At 42.2% G+C, this 20,289-nt stretch overlaps 1 protein-coding gene across 6 annotated transcripts in view; it reads right to left on the bottom strand.

The window, feature by feature from the left end:
• The window catches only part of LOC119177780 (putative thiopurine S-methyltransferase), a 428,663-nt gene that overhangs the window by 393,456 nt on the left and 14,918 nt on the right, over positions 1–20,289 (bottom strand). The window contains exon 1 of one of the 6 annotated variants that reach the window (XM_075868460.1): positions 19,756–19,857. The exons of the other annotated variants lie outside the window; for them this stretch is intronic. The gene's annotated coding sequence lies outside the window, so the exon portion shown is untranslated. Of the gene's footprint in view, positions 1–19,755; positions 19,858–20,289 lie in introns of those variants that run through there. 6 annotated transcript variants of the gene reach the window in all.

Here is a 20,289-nt window from a genome sequence, read left to right as displayed (position 1 = left end):
TCCAGTCCTAGTAGCAGGAACGTGAATTTGTTGCCTACGGAGCGGGTTTTTGAGCGCGCCTTCCTGTGCCGTAATAGTGTGGAGTTTATTTTTATAAATGTAAAGTAATAGCTTAAATCCACACACCTGTCTTGCTTTGAGTATACCATGGCTTATGAATAATGGACCGCTAGGCATCTCCCTTGGGTTGCCATAATAATAATCGAATAGGCGTAGAACTTTTTCTGTAAGATTTCTAGTTTATTTAAATTCTTTTCACTTGTAGTGCCCCTTACTAGCATACTACAATTTAAACGCGAATAAAAAAGAGCATAGTATATTTTTTAGCCAAATTGGTATAAGTGGATTTATTTTAAATATATACCGAACAGTCTTACTTAGTTCGGATGTGAGACTATCAACATCGGTATTCCTATACAAATTTTCTCGGAACCACACTCCAAGAAATTTTTGCGATTTAACCTGCTCCAGCCTTTGCTTTTTGAAAAAGATGTTAATGTCATCCTCGTAGGGCTTGTTTATTGGCTGGAATACTATGTACTTACTTTTAGATATATTAGGCACGAGCTTATTTTGATGAAGCCATTTTTCTAATTTGAGTAAGTAATCATTTACTTCAGTTTCAAGGTGAATGAATATTCTACCTGTAAAAAATATGTTGGTGTCGTCAGCGTAAATAATTATTTTGGGGATCGTAGAATGTCACACAGATCATTATTATATGTTATAAATAGTAACGGTCCAAGGATTGAACCCTGTGGTACACCAGTTTTCACAGTTTTCATTAAGGAAACAAGGTTACCCACCTTAAAATATTGTTTTCTTTAGGTAAGATAACTTTTTATTTGCTTAGCTGCCACGCCCCTTACACCATAATAATTCAACTTAGATATCAGACTATCATGTTTGACTGTGTCATAGGCCTTCTTCAAGTCAATGAAAAGACCTATGGTGTAGGTTCTGTTTTCCATGTTTTTGATTATCTCCTCTTTCGTATCAAATAGCGCCGACTGCGTAGACTTACCCTTTTGAAACCCAAACTGTGCTCATATATACTGTGCTCCATACAGTGCTCGTATACCTTGGGAATCAACATTATCCAACGCATGCGGAAGGAGCGTGCCGGTGTTGCACTTTTTTGATTGAGGGGCACGTCCTCAAATGACGTGAAATATACGTACAACTGTCGCACACACAGAAATATGTTGAAGAGTTGCAAATATTTATTTAGCCAATTGTTTGCACTTGCGCGACGATGCCGACAGGAACGTGCGTATTAGCAACCCCGAAAGAAGCGATAAGTTTATTTATAGCGCGGATGCTCACGATCATGATTGCCATGGACACTGCTATATATGTCCACTTCAGCGCATGGCACCTAACTACAATCGACGTTAACGTGACGTGACAGTTGTATCAAAAAAGTACCTATGTAATGTTTATAAAATTGGGTAGCCAGCACTGAATCCACTTTTGACGTTTCATGAACATTCGCGTCATTTTGATTTGATTGATATGTGGGGTTTAACGTCCCAAAACCACCATGTGAATATGAGAGATGCCGTAGTGGAGGGCTTCGGAAATTTTAACCACCTGGGGTTCTTTAACGTGCGCCCAAATCTGAGCACACGGGCCTACAACATTTCCGCCTCCATCGAAAATGCAGCTGCCGCAGCCGGGATTTGAACCCGTGACCTGCGGGTCAATAGCCGAGTACCTTAGCCACTAAACATTCGCGTCTTTTTGAAAAGCTGTTTTGAGACCCGGCGGCGTAGGTCTGCGACAGGATGCTTCATCGCCACGCAGAATGCCTGGATGCTAATCTAGCTAGGATCTTGATATTTAATTGCGTTTGTTAGGTGACTGCTACTAATGTCAGGTTTTTCTTAACGCTGGCGAGTTAAAATTGCCATGTGCGTTCTCATCGTTCGTGGGTAAATGCTAATTGTCAATCACCAATGGCACATACCTGACCTCCGGTATGTGGCCTGCCCGACGGAAAGTAATGGAAGATGTGCGCGACGGAATTGTGACTTTATTCATGTACTGACCAGTGCGTCATATTCGCGAAACCATCTAACCCTTGCATACTAATTTTGTTTCACGCCAAGTTAATGGGGTGATCACGAGAGCACCCACATTTAAGCGGTAGATAGGTATATGAATAGATACGCAGATAGACAGCAAAAATGCTTGCAGTACGCAACAATATGCTTCGCGTTGGAAAAATAACAGACAGCAGAACTATACAAGCTGCGTCCAACGTTCTGAAGCAAGGTGTGGAAGTAGGCTTGTTCGTATTCCATGTCTTGAACAGCTAAAGCGCAGGAAAGGTAACCACGATATAGTAATGAACTGTTGAGACGCGGCGAATGTTGCACCATGAACTAAAAGAACAACGAGGACAAGTGCTTGTCCTCGTTTATCGTAGACATCACCCTTTGCCGCCGTCCCAGTTTGTGTGGTGAATTCAGTTTAGCACCACAAAATAACAAAAATGGCCACTTATCGAGAGGAGCATTTGCAGATTTTTTTAAAAGAGGGCATCATTTTTGAATTGCCCTTTTTCGCGCTGTATGCCATAGCAAAAATCCTGTTTCGGGGGGGGGAGGCAAAGAATTACAATTCTTATTTATCCTGCTTCGAGTATGCGAAAATATTAAAAACATAATAGCCATAGTGAGGACAAGTTTGCAAGCCCTCTGAAACTTATTAGCCCATCCCGCCTTTGCAACTTCTTTACTTATAAGATTCATATGACTCGTAGACCACAACAATACAAGAAAGCATTACCGGAGATAAACCTCGCGCATTATGTTTTTTTACGTTAGAGCAGCATATCCACGGAGTGAATGATGATGAGTGGGGCGAAGCGTCCGTCAGCCCGTCCGTGCTTCCGTCCAACAGTGAGTCCGTCCATTCATCTATCTGTCTGTTCGTGCATCCATACGTCTGTCTGTACGCGCGTTTATGCATCCGTCTGTCCATCTGCTAGACTGTCTGTCCGTCCGTCAGTGTGTTCATCTAGTGAACACTCCAAGTACCACCATCTCTCACTTCGCATCCCCTGTGGCTCATACCCACTCTAGAGCGGGTATGTGCCACTGGTGGCTACGTACTACTACATACATACAAGGAATGAACAGACCTATGCCTTAAGGAGCTTCGCTCCTAAAACAGTGCTGCTATAGACATGCACATAGGAACATGTCAGCCATCCTTGTGCAACCCCTTGTCCGTTTATAAAGTAGCGCAGTTCTTTCAGATAGATTCTTGATTTGATCTTGGCTCGAACCATTTCTCATTGTGCGTAATAGCTAGGACTTTAAAATTTGATCTATCTTTTTTGTACAGTTATTTGCAATTATGGCTTCAGGAATGTTATATAGGCAGCACTATGTTCTTGTACTTGCATATTTTGTCATGCAATACGCAACCAGCGTTTGGGAGACACGTCACTCCTGCCTCATAAACATTACTACCAAAATAGGAGAGATTGCAGATGAACATCAATTATATATATACTTCACCTCCACTCCTACCTTTTGACAAGCTCTGTTTATTTTGTCGAATATACCAAGAGCCTATTGTCGATCCTCTTGTCAAACTGAAGTCAGGTTGCTCACTTCAATATTTATGATATATGATGTAGACGATACATGATAAGTGTTCAATGTGGAAATAAAAGAATTGTTTGATCACTTTATTGCGTCGACCTCTATGCACTTCGGGTTATGCCTTACTTATAGATTACCTCTTATTTATAAGTTGTCAAGTTTTTCCCCACAAAAGAATGTGGCAGTGCTTTATTTGTAGCAGCTTACCAATTAGACACTCTAGCAGGCACATAACCAGAAAAACCGTACAACGAGATTACGTACAATTGGTAGGAAGCACCTTAAGTGGTGTTGTTTCTAATTCTTCAGAAACCTGAAGACCCACCTGTATTGGAAAAAAATTGAACTAGCGAAACTTCGCCTATGCGTGCTTCACCGGAAGTTTCTTTATTTCTTGCTCATCATGCAGTGCTCCATCCTAGCTTTACCTTCCTTCATGTCGAGAATGGCCCCGCTGCGGTGGTATAGTGCCTAAGGTACTCGGCTGCTGACCAGCAGGTCGCGGGATAGAATCGCGGCTGTGGCGGCTGCATTTCCGATGGAGGCGGAAATGTTGTAGGTCCACGTGCTGAGATTTTGGTGCACGTTAAAGAAACCCAGATGTTCGAAATTTCCCGAGCCCTCCACTACGGCGTCTCTCATAATTATATGGTGGTTTCGGGACGTCAAACCCCATTAATAAATCCATGTCGGGAATAGCACCATGACATAAACACTTATGAGCGCCATGTTCCTGCTGCTGAAGATAACAACGGCAATTATGGGTGAAGTAATGAAATGTTTCAGTGAGATATAAAGATAAAAGGTGGCAGCGCGAAATGACAAGTGGCCTAGAAAATTATCTGATAACTGCAACACGTCATCGGCAGCAAGACAAGGATGGAAAGCACGTCGGATAGCGGAAAACGGCGTACGCAAATGCGCATGTGACCGGTGAACGTCCGAGACGCAGAGTGCGTAAACACGCATTTGCGCACATCGACGGCGCTAGGTTTTATCAGGGGCCGGAAACTTCGACTAGTTGCGGTATTCAATATAAGGCGTTCATCTTTGTAGTGATAGGAAGTGAAAATTCAACGACTTTTGCTTGTATGACCTTTTCTTTCTAACCTGCGCATCGATAAAGTACAGTTACGCAATTATGCGTAGAAATAAAATGTGTTATTGGTTGTTTTCTTTTTTTAACACCCTGCATAATTATCCATACCCTGCATTTGTTGCGCCGACGGCTGGCGCTTTTGCTCTTATCTCTCCTGCTGCCATTCCGCTCGTCTGCTCCTGCCGTTTTCCCTGTGCACGTTGGAAAATTTTGAGAATTTATTGAAGTTAAAATTTTCCGTGGTTGTGAGTGTGGACGCACTGAAAATGTTGACGAACGTACGAAAAGGAAACAAGGGGTGCTGCACTGCTTTGTGGTGTAACAACTCGGGGACAAACAGCGCAGCGAAATTTTTCCGCTTTCCAGTGGACGACAGGTAAGCACACCTACTTTTTGTTCGGTACGAAGAAGCGAGCGCTATCCTTATCAATACAGCTGCAGGGTGAACCCGAATATATTTTTTGTTGCTTTGCAGTGAACATCCTTTTTTCTTATTGGCACTGCGCATTTTTCAGTGATGTTGTAAGCATGTAAAGCTCTTGCAGGCAGTTTATCGTGAGCTGATTGCAGACGGAAATTCCGCATCAGTGTCGGTTTATTTAGCGGTAGCTCGTAATATATTTTCCTCGAGAAGAAATCTTGCAAAGTGTGTTTGCCGAATGTGCTTCTTCGATGAACTGGTTCGGCTTTAGAGCATTCTGATGATCAGTTGCTTGTAGTCACATTACTACGTTTGAAGGTATAAAATAGAACCCTCAAAACTTATTTGCGTAGCAGTGACTGCTTGCATTTCGTGTTACGAAAACTTCGTGTTACCTGCGCTCAGTCGGAGCTGCGCTTCGCTTTTGAACCTGTGAAACATTGTTTTTGCCATTTTTTTCGCACTCTCTATATTTTTGTCACTTTTATAAGTTTTTAATATCCTTGCTGTTCTTAGCTGCATTTTTTAGCTGTGACGTATGACGAAAATACACGAAAAATGGAGACTTCGAAGGAATCACCCGAGCGCAAATGTACACTGTCGTTCTCTATGAAATGAAACACGCGTACGCATGGCCTGCGCTCTGCGGCGGCTACCTACAGCATCATCAATCACCAAGTGAAGAAAACACGATCGCTTTTGGCGTCATCCATGGCCAAGCAAGATAGCGAGTCATGGCCGGTAGACAAGCGCTGCTAGATTACGTTCTCTCACCTCTCGTGCGGCGAGTGATATCGGGCGATTACTGCAGCCTGCGCCGTGGTCGCACACAACGTTTGATATGTTGACAAGGTACCACGCACTTCAGGCCTGAGAAGAGAGGGAGTGCCATCTAGACACACTAGTCTACTAGCCATTACTCACTATTACTTTTTTTGGCAATAGATGATGGTGAAAGCGAACGTGTTTTCTTTTCCTGTCGGTTGATGTTCCTGTCGGTGCGCATGAGTTCAAGGTGTGTCCTTTACACTGTATTTCATGCTACCACCTCAATGTTCAGTTGCCTTCTTTCGCCACCTACTTTAACGAGACTGATATCTACCCTATCTTCAAGGCACGTCCCGGGCAGAAGTCACAGCTGCTGCGGCTCAAGACCCCCCTGGCAAGCAGAGCATCGCCCAGATTGCAGGTATGCACAGGCCAGCTTGTTCATTTTAGGCGTTAGAAAGAGGCGCGTATGCTTGCTTTGTGTAAAACAAGTATACAGGGCACAGCGCAAAAGTCAACTGCCACAAGCGCTTTTTTCTGTGTCATCTGCCACGGCTTCGCGTGAAGTTTCGTAGCGAACGTTTTTACGCCTGAGCCAGGAGCTAGGTGACCAGTAAAAGAATAATGGATTGTGGGATGCACCGTCTGCTATCGGCTTCCGATTTGAGATGAGTAGACGACGGCGAACCGCTTCGCCACAAGCCTAAAATTATTCTGGATTCGCGTGCGGGGCCGCCAGTTTATCTTCATCCTGATAGGCCATGGTCGGTTGCCCAGCCGTTGGCTGCTCCTAATCGATGATTGATTGATATGTGAGGTTTAACGTCCCAAAACCACCATATGATTATGAGAGATGCCGTAGTGGAGGGCTCCGGAAATTTTAACCGCCTGGGGTTCTTTAACGTGAATCCAAATCTGAGCACGCGGGCCTACAACATTTCCACCTCCATCGGAAATGCAGCCGCCACAGCGAGTGTTCGATCCCGCGACCTGCGGGTCAGCAGCCGAGTACCTTAGTAACTAGAACGCTGTGGCGGGGCTGCTCCTAATCGAGCTTTAAAGGCAAACGCATGTATAATTCCCAAGGGACGAAGAAAAAAAAAGAGGTCGGCCGTGGCTGTGAAGAGAGCCACAGCGACAGGTACCCTTTGAGTACGGAACGTTCAAGCCATAGTGTGCAAAAACCATTTTATTACTGGTACGTTTGTATTCTAGGCTAAAACAGCTTACGCATAAATTTGCTGCGAATATTATAATGAGGAATAAATTGTCGCTCAGGCACGCCTAGCTAAAATATCATGGGAACGCGCGGGCGAACTCTACCTGCCATACGAGATGAGCGCCGGCCATTGCGCCCATATACATGACCAAAAACGTGAAAGCTTCATTCAAGAGTAAATTTAAACGAAGCGCCAGACGAGTCCATTTGCATTTATCTTGGTGAAACTGTGCGCCAGGACGGCACCCAAAGGAAGAAGTGCGTTAAACAAGCACAGGGTTTCGATTATTCGGCGCTGTCTATGTCTGACTGTATTGTTTATGTGCCGCCGTGCCATGCAGCTTGACCAAGATTAGCGTTCAAATAAGCATCTGGCTTCGACTAATAAATGTATCTTATACCGCGCTGAAGGCTAGAAAAATGTATCTCAACGCGCTCATTAGGAGTTGCGCTTCATGCCGATCGACTGACGAGTTCAGTCGTAGAAGCGATCCCGAAATGAACTCTTAGCACACTGCTACAGTCCTCCCCTTCCCCTGAGATCTTTGGAATGGTGACTTTTAACTGCAGTACTGTATCATACAAGGAAAACTGTTTTCCGTATCGACTGATCTGCCAGCCGATCTGACAGCACCGCCGAACAGCATAAAAGCATTGCACATAATTTTAGTGCGCCGAAATTTTTCCGAACCGTTCATGGCTTTCGTAGCTTGTCAACGTCACAGTCGCAGTTGGCAAAAGAAAAAAAAACTTCTAAAGCTCTGAAATTGCCCGTCGAGGTGCTTTTTTCAACAGAGCAGTAAAAAAATGCGCGTGTGCCGCTGCTGACTTGTGTGGTGCGTCGAACCGGAAGCCATCGTATACCACAGTTCCCTGCGATTGCCCATTTTACCGGTCTTTCATAGCGTTCTTTTCGTTTTTTTCCCAATTGGAAAATCATGCGTGCTGAAGGGTTTTCAAAACTGCTCATGTAGCTAACGATGAGAACATTTTCCAGCTTTCTGGCGCAGTGAAAGATGACAATATATACTTTTCACAACGACAGAATTCACGCTCGTAGGAAGATGCAGTGCTCTTAGCCTGGCTGCAAACGATACATCAATCACCCGCTGTTGTCGCGTACCAGACATGATGTTGCAATTGGAAACAAGATGTCTTGGGATTGAATCGCGTTTCAATAAGCGTGAAGGTCGCGCACACCACAGGTGGTCGAATAGTTCGCAGCCACTCTATAAACGTGCGTGAGACATGGTGTAATGATAAAACGAAAGTAAAGAGAAAAAATTTCTGCACTACTACAATAATCTGAGCCAGCAAATGAGGCAACAGCAATCGTGAACATGTTGCGTGAATGTACAACAGCAATAAATCTTGGAGCAATGCTTACTGTTTTTAGAGGAATATTTTTAGAAGTCATGTAAAGATGTACCGTCGCAGCTAAACCACTTGTCTTAGAAGGCACCATTTTACGGAAAATGTGCTGAGGCTATATAAAACATGCGAACTGAAATGCCTTTTTTTTTGTTTACATAAGGCGGTTCCACAACAGACAGCTCAGCCTCCCGCGAATCACCGTCTGATCTCGGTCATGCTAAGTGTACGCTAAAGGTAATGATAAACATCAATAAATGCAGTTTTTCTCTTGCATACTAAGAGTATTACCGAATTCTTGCTACTTGAATGCATTCAGCGGGCGATCCCGGAGAGCTGCTTATTTCGGGTGGAGTGGAATAGAGGACAACAGATGAAGTGACAAGATATCGTATTTTTTATTTACCGAAAGAAAGCAACGAGCGTAAAAGTGCTGTGTAGGAAGAATTTGCAAGCAGGCCTTGTTTAAAAAAAAAGAGATTTGGGCATTTATTCAAAGGGACGTTTATCAACCGCAAATACTTTAGCAGGGTAAGTATTTGTGCGATTTGGTAAGGTTAAACGCCGGAATCGCTTGGTAGCGCAACGCCAACAGATTAAAGCAATAACAGACAAAAATAAGTGCATTTGACAAGCTAATAAAAAGAAATACAAATTCGTATCCGTCTTTTCATGTGGCTTCGATTCAATAAAATGCCAGTTGCGATTATGCGCCTAGCTTTGTGTGTTCTTTCTTCATTCTGTTTTTGTATTGTGGCACAAGTTTGCATACTTTATTATTCCCTACTAGGCACTCAGCAAAAAGTCTTACAATCGTTGGTTGTGTGCCTGCCTGTACTGGGGCTACGACCAATATATAGTTGTGTCAAAATAAATGCCCTGCGCTCGACGTTATTTCTTTTTACAGATTCCAGCCAGACACCGGTTGACCCCAAATCCCCAGTGCCTGGGCCATTGGCCTTTCCACGTGTGGCCAATTTGATGAGTGTGCGCCTTGCACAGAAACATCCGGCCAGGAAAAGCAAAGTAGAAAGACTCGTTTTGCTGACGCTCTCCTGTGTATGTATTAATAAGGTTCGGGCGTTTTATTCTTTTTAACCGAACACAGTGGCTCCTTCTTTTTTAACAAGGCATATTGAAGAATTCTTTAAATTACAAAGTTCACTCTGAGAAAAAATCCAGTAAAAATGGCGTCATTTCTTCCCACAACGATAATCGTCATCTATCTTGCGTTCCTTTCCTTGCATTAAAGCTACGCGCCCTGCACCTACTGGTCACGAACGGCAGGCTGATAGCGTGAAATAGCATTCTTGATAGCATGGTGACCAGCGGCAATTTTTTAATAAAGAAAACTAGAGCAAGCTGGTTGACTATTATTGTTGTTGTAAAAAATACGCCCATTTTACTAAACTTTTTATGGTGTAGTTTACGACGACATTACACAAAAAAAGAACATAGAAAAACGCCCGATTGTGGCACACAGCCACAACAAAACCCATACAGATTTCTCAAAAAAAAAGCTTATTAGTTGCAGCTTCATGCCACAATCGTGTGGCTGTCTATTCTTTTTTTCTTAACTATTTCGCCGCCTTGCAAGATTACGCAATACTGATTTGCAACGACATGAGATGTTCTACCTGTGGTAGCTCGAATATATAAAGAGAAGTCCGAGCAAATAATGAATAAAAATATGATATCTGCCAGCACTTATCTCATGCTACTGTTAATGTAAGACGCCATATCGAGAAGCGCTGTTAATAGCAAGACTGGTTTTGACAACGAAAGCTAGATATATGTAAATAAGCGTAAAATTTTTGAAGTTAGCTAAACCTGTCACAAAATGACGAATTGTGTATGTCAAAGACTTTTATTACACGCATCAATACTATGGAGTGATTATATTTGACATTTTGTCTTCATGTGTCGCCAACGAAATCCTCTTTACCAAAGTATTTAACAATTGCTTATACACCCGCATATAGTTCTAATGTATTGGACATTCCTGAAGACGCAGCAAAAAATTGGCGAGAAGAAGATCGGGCATGCGTAATTGCATTTGATGAAATGGCAGTGAGATCAAATTTAAAGTATGATACAAAACATGACGTAGTCTTTGGTTTTCAGATAATGGCTCTGATAGGACAACAGCGGTGGCAAGTGTAGCGTTTGTGGAACTCCTTTCTGGAATCTCGCAATCGTGGGTGATGCCAGTGGCGTTCGCTCTTGCCAAAACTGTTCTGCGGGCGCAAAAGATCCCGAGACTTCTACTAGCCTTGATAGCGCAACCTGCAGAATATGGAACTGTATGTCAAAGCTGTAGTGTTCGATCAGGGGACAGGTAATACCAATCAATTTGATGAATCGGCAGCAACAGCACAAAATCTGCAATTTGAAGTGAACGGACACAAAGTTTATTTCTTCTTCGACACACCACGCCTATTGAAGTGCACAAAAAATAACCTTTGAGCCCCTCACAAGCTTTTCAATACACCAAAATTGTAGACAGGAGATACTGTACGAGCGCTCTGACCCACATTGAGTAAAATTTGTGAAAAAAATTAACATTGTATCATATCTACAGGACGCCGACTTTCAACAAAATGAAAGTCAAGTTCGCGGCGCAAGTCCTGAGCGAGTGTGTGTCGGTAGCCAAGTCAGTCATGATGGCTCTTGGAAAGCTATCTGCGACTGCCTAATCTACAGCAGATTTATTATAACAGATTAACAAGCTATTTGATTGCCACTATAGCAAAACTGCCACTGCTAGTACTCCTGGCAAAATGAATTATGCTGTGTGTGCCACCTCAGAGCACCTGGCGATTTTAAAACAGGCAATCAAATGGATATCGTGCTGGAGAATCGACAGCCCTAGGCAGCCGCACACCATTCCATGGCTGGCTAGTCACCATACAAGCTGTTCCTATGCTGTGAACTTTCATAATAATTATATCTCTACATGCCTCCTGACTCGTCGCCTGCAGGAAGACTGGCTGGAGAACCTATTCAGCACTTTGAGGCAGAAGCATGGCTGCAATGAATGTCTGAACGCGTTTCAATTTATTGCTGCGTTGAAACAGGTTTTCGTTAGAAAACTGTCAAACCTGTCGTCGCGCGGGAATCGCAAAGTCGTCGATTCACACCTACTTGCACGGTTGACCTTAGGTGAGCCTCGAGCCCATCAAGTTGTAGTAACAGAAACACTTTTACCAAGCGAGACCTCGGGTGAAGACCTCCTTGATATCATGAAGGAGAATGCATTGTACTACTTTGCGGCTGACATCACCCAGCGAGTTCTTGAGAATAGGCCAGCCGAATGCATCTATGAGTCATTCCTAAGGAGTGGTGATCCGGCATTCTCAGATTCCCATCAAACATTAGCCATGCCTAAATCTCAAGGTAAGGAAGGCGGTCTTTTTGCCTTGTACTGTTTTCAGACGCTGCCTTGTGCTGTTTTCTTCGCGGCAATGAAGGACATGAAGAAATGTTTTCTGGAACACATGGCATTGTTGCGCATTTGTGCCACGTAACTGCTCTGCTGAAAGATGAGGTAAACAGCAGTCTGCCCAAAGGAATATCTTGCTCTGAAAAGTGCTGCTTGGACATTATGTGGCAGCTTTGCTATGCATTGCTTATGCTACACATAAGTGACATGAATAGGGCCCTCAAGAAACAGCGTGAGAGAAAGTCCGCTGCGAAACGAAAACTTCAGAAGCTTCAAATTTACGAAAATTGTCTTACTAACAGCCTAATACTTTTGTAGGTGCAGCGATTCTTTAGGCAACCTCCTGAGTAGGCTATCTTCACAAAACACTTCAGCGCATTTTGATATCGGCGGAAACAGCGTGCAAGGTATTGTATTTATGCTGACATTCATAGCTCACACGGTTGCGCCATAATGCATTGCTACGATACGCGAAATTCAATACCTAGAACTTGATGCGGTGAAGTTTCAAAATAAATAATACTCGGCATTCTTGCCACGAATACTTTCGTTTTAAAGCCAAATGAGGAGGAAGTAGCTCCTTCTAGAAAAGCCAGAAACATTTTATTAAGTTAAGAAAGCGCGCTGTGCCACAAACAAGTGTACCAGCAAAGTTTAGGGGTTTCCGCCGGTTTGTTAAGGCGTCTTCAAAGGTCAAATGACAAATTACCTTCAGTCAATTACCAATAGTACAGCTCAGATTTGTCCTACGCTTCCAACATGACGCACAAAGCTGGGCTTAGGAGCTCTAAAAAAATATGCTTTATATGATTCAGGCATATTAGAAGACTGTCTTAAAAACCGATCAGAATAGACTCGTTCGGAGCTATGTGTGCAGGCTGATTCAATAAATGCAGTCAATCTGAATTTCCTCTGCGTCATCCTCCGCGGCCACCGAAGACGACAACGCGACGAGACCAGCGCAACAGGATCGATTTTTTGGACATTTCTCCATATTCAGAAGGAGCGAGAACCGTTATACTTTTGTGCATAACTGTTCTAGCCCAATTTCTAATGATGATGAACCATCGACACTTGCCTATACTGCATTTGCTTCTTATCAATGGAAAGCTCTGTCTGCAGGGTGACATTTGGTGTTTGTTGTTGTAGGATTGTGATACCCATGTCTAAACTGCGATACAAAATATGTGCATTACAAATTGCGAGGAATAAGTGCTATATAGTGGTGTAGAATATAATGCCCTATTAGAAAAGCCACTGCTTTGAAAGAGGCTTTACGCGTTGCATCAAGAAATAGTCAAGTGTTAAAATGTAAATAAAATTTGCTCAACATGTAACGGTGCATTAGCACAAGCGGAGTTATGTATGAAATTTGCTTGCTATGGAAGGTTGTTCCGACTAGCAACTTTCATAGAAAAAATAAAAAAAGAAGCTTGTAGTGCTGGGCTGAGTGTGCTGGTCATCTGCATTGGATGATCAGTACATTATTTATGAATGTGTTACTATAAGCCATCGTTTTTGGAGAATTGTATTGTGTACAGCAATGAACATTGCGAAACCTGCAGCTATATTTTGTATACAATGAAATATGTCAGGAATTCTATTATGTTTGTGTAACCGATGCAGAATGATAACATATGTATTTATTGTACGAGATGCACAGCTTTGTGCTATTGTGGCCTGTGTTGAGTTTTATTGTTCGCAATAGCTTGCTAAGAAAAACAGTGACTAAACCGCATTTTCCGACTACTCCTTTTTCTCGCTCATACAAAACTGTAACACTTTGAGGCTCGCTGGATCACTGGCATTCAACTGAGAAATGTTTCCAAACAAATGATCTGTGGTACTGAGAGTGTGAGAAAAGTAGCAACTAAAAGCGGGGGGTGGGGGTGAAAACAATATATGCAGAAGCAACACAACCTGAAAAACAAAACGTAAGCGGTGTTTTTTTTTTGTTTGTGACTCATATTGCAATCACGCGCTCGTCTAGCGCGTAGCAGACTACAGGCGGCTCGGTGTTTTCTCCTCTCCAATCTACAAAAACGTTGATATAGAAGGATCAGCAATTTTTATTGTTTTTTAGTTTCGCAATTAGCCTACCAGACATCAAGAAACGAATTGGGGCTAGTGGCGCAATTGTCGACTACCGGGGGGGGGGGGGAATACCAGCTGACCTATCCGTGGTCGCGAATTATGGTGCCGTCGCCGGAATCAGAAACGCATTAAGCTTCTTTTTGAAGAGTGGTCTGTACAGCCTATGTGCGGGAAAAACATGGTGAAAAGAATGCAAGTGCACACTCATCTACCTTTACCTGAGACAACACTGTTTGCGAATATGGGTGAAAATTGAACGCGCATCGATACACTGAGCGTGTCGCATAAGTAGACGTCTAGAAAGTCATTCTGAGGTATTACATCAGAGGCACATTGTATGCCACTTGGTACATCATAACTGCAAAGTGAAGTGACTCCACTTTCACGTAACCGAGAGAAACTTGTTTCCTTTGATCAGAAAAGACTATGGATTGACTTCAGTCGAAACTCAGCGTTTCCATGGAGAGGTGAGTGTGAAAAGTGAAACAAAGAACTATGTTAACAGCTAAAATGGGAGTGGTATAAGGACTGAACAAGATGAGTGACAATAATATTAATATGCATAGTCCAACTTCAATAACATAGTGAGGGCACATCGACTTATTGCTAGGTCTGTATTTATAACTAACATCGGCAATATATTTACACTGAGCTCTGCACAAATGTGGCTCACGAAGGCTAGGGAAATATAACCAAGACACATAAACTAAAATTCATTTTTCTTTAAATTATATTTAGCGCGAACTTACCCAAATAGCTTTCTGTTAGGTTAGCACGCAGGAGCATTCAAGACATTGCCGTAGCATACAGTCAGAGCTGAGCAGTATCGAAGCTGCATGTATCTTAGATGTTATCTCAGATACCACTTGGGTATCTTGTATCAATATCGCGATACGTCTCACAAGACGAGTAACTGTGCCTGTATTTCCGTTACATTAGATAATGCATCGTGTATGTTAAAATACAAGATACTGTGACCACAACGCTATACGCGAGAAACATCAATCCCTAACTGAACTAAGCAGCTCAGACTGGTACTGGGGCCACAAAGTTGCCCTAATAAAAAGAAGGGAAGAGGCATTTCGGTGAAGCAGAGCAACACGACAGAGCTCACGCAGCATCGACAGAAACTACGGTCACGAGCTTGCCCAAGTGCCTTCTGTTTTCGAGATTTCTTCCCTTTTTTAGTTGTGTTGTAGCCATGGCACTCACCCTTAGCCCCTTGTAAGTGCCGCGTACTATACTGCATGTGGCAAAGACAGCGCAAATTCTGAGGTCACTCACCAGTGAGGAACTGTTATAGCAACGCCGGTAGTGATGCTATATCTAAGAAAACAAGCGCTCATCTATAAGACGTTATCATGAAGCACCATGTTGTTCTTCTTCCTGCTGTTTCTATTTTCAAATGGCTCTTGAAACTGTAATATGATTGTTAGCACAAGTACTTTCTCAGTTGTTCGTGTCTCGCATCGCATACATCACGCAGTGCTCTAAACTTTGTATTTTAGTCTCGTGAATGCTATGTCTTTTTGTGAAGTACAGCCAAAATAAGCTCTCCATTTTACCTTTACCTTGAACTGCCTGTTTTATTTTTTGCTGCTATTTACACATTTGTATTCACTTTAGTTTACTCTTCTGCCGAAGCGATTTCGGAAAAAAATGCGTCATTACACGGGGTTGCGTTGAGTATACAACACGAAATATTCTAGTTATTGCTTGGTGAAATGACCAAATTCAGTTTGCATCATAACAATGGGAATAATGAGGCGTCATTTTGAGGATGTTAAGAAGGGGAATTGAGAAGCATTGCTTTGTATAATGGTCCGTTTTTCATCAACGTCCTGACGAGCAATTTCAGGCTATTGTCTTAGCCTGAAATGTCATAGAAGTGTGACCACTATCACGTATCTCAACTTATTCACCATGAATTCCTGAAGCAGAATAGCTTATCTATCTTAGTTATAACTGTTTTGCTTTTTTTAGTTTTGAACCTTTTTTTTATTCCTATTGGTGGCCAGGTAATTGTTGCGATAGGCGACCATAACCTGCATAGCGGCGTTGTCCCGCGACGATTTATGCAATTATGCTGACATGCACTGTTATTTTTAGTTTGTTATTTATTTTGGCGTGTTTGGTAGAAATAACGCTCAGCGCAAGCCGTCCGCCATGTTTCATAAAATTTGAGGTTTCCTTAGATTGCTGTGATTAGCTTACGCACAAACCCTGCTGCGGTGGCCGCATTTCGATGGTGAGGAAATGTAGGAGGCCCATGTACTTAGATTTGGTTGCACGTTAAACAAGACTCCAAGGTCGAAAGTGGTGAAGATTTCCCCTTTTGCATTCTTATTAATTATATTGTAGTTTTAGGCGTAAAAAGTGAGCAGTTACTATTCTGATTATACGCGCAGTACGCGTACTGATGATTCGCGTCCTTACGTGTGTCCTATATTAACGCTGAAAAGTGCTATCATCAAGCACTGCGTAAACACAAGATAGCTTCCATCCATCATCAGATTACCGAAAGCCGACGACAATTATAGCAGATATCAGAGTACACCACGCATTGCTTGCACTTTTTTACTTAATTACTTGATACTTACCTAACTGAAACCCACTAATGAGCCACAAGTTAGCTCATTATTGGGTTTGATATCTACCAGATAGGATACCGCTATTTTCATAGTGACCGCTACGTGACAACGCGTACAATAGTCACCACCACGTGACAATACATACATATGGCTTTTACTCTGCATATATGCTTTCAGCAGTCTCGCGACGCTGCTTACGCTTTTCCTTCGCTTTTGAACGTGGTGCATTTTACCTGCCCTAGTTTTGAACTTTTTATTGTTACTCTGTCAATTTTAGTGTATTTTTGCTCCTATTTGCAGTAAATCTCTAAAGTGCCACTTGAATTTTGTAGAAAATTTTGCCTGTAAACCATTTGTATGTACCTTCCACCACGGTACAGTAAAACGTTCTTTTTTTCCTCTCTCAGCGATGTTCATGCAACAAACAGCAATTTAACATCATCCCACCAAACGTATCCTAGAAAAACTGTTTTTGTAAACAAATCCTGGAAGTCACAAAAATCTAAATAAAAAAGTATTGCCATCTACCTTACTAACATAAGGAACACTTTTTAGAATCATTCAAAGCAAACTGTCTAAGCGTGTTTTCTAGCGCTCAGAGCTAAATGTGAAAACTGTTTTCCTTTGTCTCACTTCACTATATGCCAGCGAATAAACTATCCTCTTTTTCAGTGGTATTGGCACCAAGCTCTTTATGTTCAAAGCAGACATGTCACACTTTTCTGTTTAGAACATGTAATAGTCATGTGACGCTGCCAGGACATACCATTGTGAAAACGTATGCCTAAATATATCAAATTCTCAGCACTTTCTGCAACAGTCAGTACATTTGCATGGATTGCTGAGCTCGGTGTGAACAAGAATTGGAATAAATATTTTTTGGTAATTTTAAAAGGCTTCTGAAACAGATCAGTTTGGTTTTATTTGCGTTTATATTCAAGCAATTTTCCTGAAACCGTAGCATAGCATTATAAGTGGCACACCGAAGAGCATTAATCACTGATTTATAACGCATGTGACGTATTATTATAACTGTATCATCTTCATTCTGATACGTATTAACTTTACAATTTCCTGAGGAAAATTCAGTGAGAAAAATGAAAAAAAAAACAGGTTTTCTAATAAAATGGTATGCTTGGTTCACAGTCTCGAATGCTTTGGCCAAGTAAAAAAACAGAGCACAACAAAACAGGTTCTTGTCTAGATAAAAATATATTTCATCACAAAGCTGTTCTAATATTGTTATTGTACTGCTATTACCAATGAATCTGAATACTTCTACTACTAGTACTTCTACTACTACTACTAATAATAATAGTATTGTAAAAAGGGCAGTGGGCATGGAGCTCGAATATAGAAAAGGAAGAAGACTTGCTGTGATCGCAGGCTTGCGTTCAGTTAGCCCTTGTGCTCAATAAAGCTTTCTTTTGCCGAGTCAACTCCTGCTGGTTCAACACCCCGTTTCAGTATTATAATTTGGTGGATACCATATACGGTAGGAATAGATAATACGCGAACAACCAAATAAGGAGGTTGAATCGTCACATTAAATTCAGCACAGCTTTACGAGAAGGACGAAAATTGTGCTGTAGAGGACTTATATGTCTTGATTATCATGTTTGCGCCTGGTATTTGGGCTTTTAGTTCATTGATTTTTGTGCCTAACATTTGGGCTCGACGTCCTTTCACGTCACATAATACAAAATTAGGTATATGTGAAGCTAGCGAAACGGCCGAGAGCGCGCTATCAGCGTAGCATGTAGTCATGTTTTAAGTGACACGCATGTCATGATTATCATGTTTGTACATGTCATTCATGTTCATCATCCATTCACCTCACGTGATGCCCAAGTTAGTAACTGTGAAGCTAGCGAAATGGCCGCGAGCGCACTATGAGCTCATGGTCACGTTTTACATGACAATCATGTAAGGAAAATTATGTTTGCACCAGTTTAATACCTTCGTTATCCTTCACGTCACCTAGTACCAAATTTGGCATACGTGAAGCTGGTCAAGCGACCACGAGTTTATCATGAGTGTGGCGTGTAGTCATGTTTTTATATGACACGCATGTCATTATCATCATGTTCGCACCAGTCTATATCTGAATCTTTTATTGAATTCACGTAATACCAAATTGGGTATATATGAAGCTAGCGAAGCGACCGCCAGCGCATCATGAGCGTAGCATATAGTAATGTTGTTAAATGACACGCTTGTCAAGATTTCCACGTGAGGGCCTGTCACTTATGCTCGCCGTGCTGTGATGTCATAGCATACCAGTTTTGCGATGTCATGTTAACGAAACAATCTCAGTAGTAGAAAGACCATGACATGTAAATGATAACATTTATGACATGCATGCCATGATTTTAATGTTATGACTAGTTATGATCGTCATATAGTCATGTTAAGCCAAACCAGTTTTGGCACTGATCTCACTATTCAAACTGCCAGGAAAGCTGAAACTCGTAGGCGGATAGATAGATAGATAGATAGATAGATAGATAGATACATAGATAGATAGATAGATAGATTGAGAGATAGATAGATAGATAGATAAATCCCAACTCGCTGAAGTTCGCTAAGAAATGCTTCGCATTTAATAATAATGATATATAATCAACATATTTGCACAGCGCAAGACGAGTAGTTACGACGTAACTACTCGTACGCTTTGGCTGTGCAAACGTGTTGATTTAAAATCACCAACTATCCCACGCATCTGTCTTATCAAGATATATAATGACTAAGAGGAACGGTGTAGCGCAGGGCTCAACCAATTTCTATCAACTGGTGTTCTTTTAAATGCTCTAGCATATCACAGTACATGAGGCTCAATCATTTGGACTCTCTCAAAATATTACTGCCGCAGCTAGGTTGAAAGCCGTGACTTTACGGTCCGCAGCCAAGCGCCGCAACCACTGATCCTCCGGGGCCGACAACTACAAACCTTTAAAATATTCCCAGAAACCGGCTACGATTGCCAACGAACGTTGGCAATCGTAGAGGTGTGAACGAGTGGATGATCTTGAGGAAGAGAAATACTTCATAAGGTGTTGACCGCGCAGATACAAGAAGTGGAATATTAGGGGAAAACAGAAATACTATCATTTTTTAAAGAATGACTTACCGGAGTGCCAGTCATGTCCTAATGGCGAGCAATGTGGGGCTCGAAATGCACGAAGTTTGCAGTGAGGCAAAGACCGAAACGCACCGGCAAGGCAGTCCAAACTGCTTAGAAATTTTTTTTGTGTTTTTTTTGCCTGGCTATTGCGCTGACATTTCACGTAAGAAATGCTGACACCCAGAAAAAGAAATGCGCTGCTAAGGTCTTTTTCTCGAAAGGAATGTTTACACTTGACATCACCGATGCCAGCGGATTATATTTATTGCAATGTAGATGTCAAGCTTCCTCAAACAAGTGCCCGTCGACTATCTCAGCGTAACTTCCAAGCTGTTTGAGGAAGTTTCAGCAATAGGTGAGACCTGCGAGAACGATGTGATCAAGAATGGGGCCTGCAGCAGCGTATTGAGCTTATGAATGTGAAATCTTGCAGTCCTTGAAAAGGAGGACATTATTTCCAGTGTACATGTCGTCATTCGTCAATGTGCTTGCGGTTCGCTCCCTGCAAACTCAGAAACACCGTTATTCAAGCTGATGAAA

Source organism: Rhipicephalus microplus, chromosome 1 (assembly GCF_043290135.1).
Source record: "Rhipicephalus microplus isolate Deutch F79 chromosome 1, USDA_Rmic, whole genome shotgun sequence".
In the NCBI taxonomy this organism is placed as follows: Eukaryota; Metazoa; Arthropoda; class Arachnida; order Ixodida; family Ixodidae; genus Rhipicephalus; species Rhipicephalus microplus.
The sequence above is the reverse complement of the archived record's forward strand: the minus strand, read 5'-3'. Positions and strand labels throughout refer to the sequence as shown.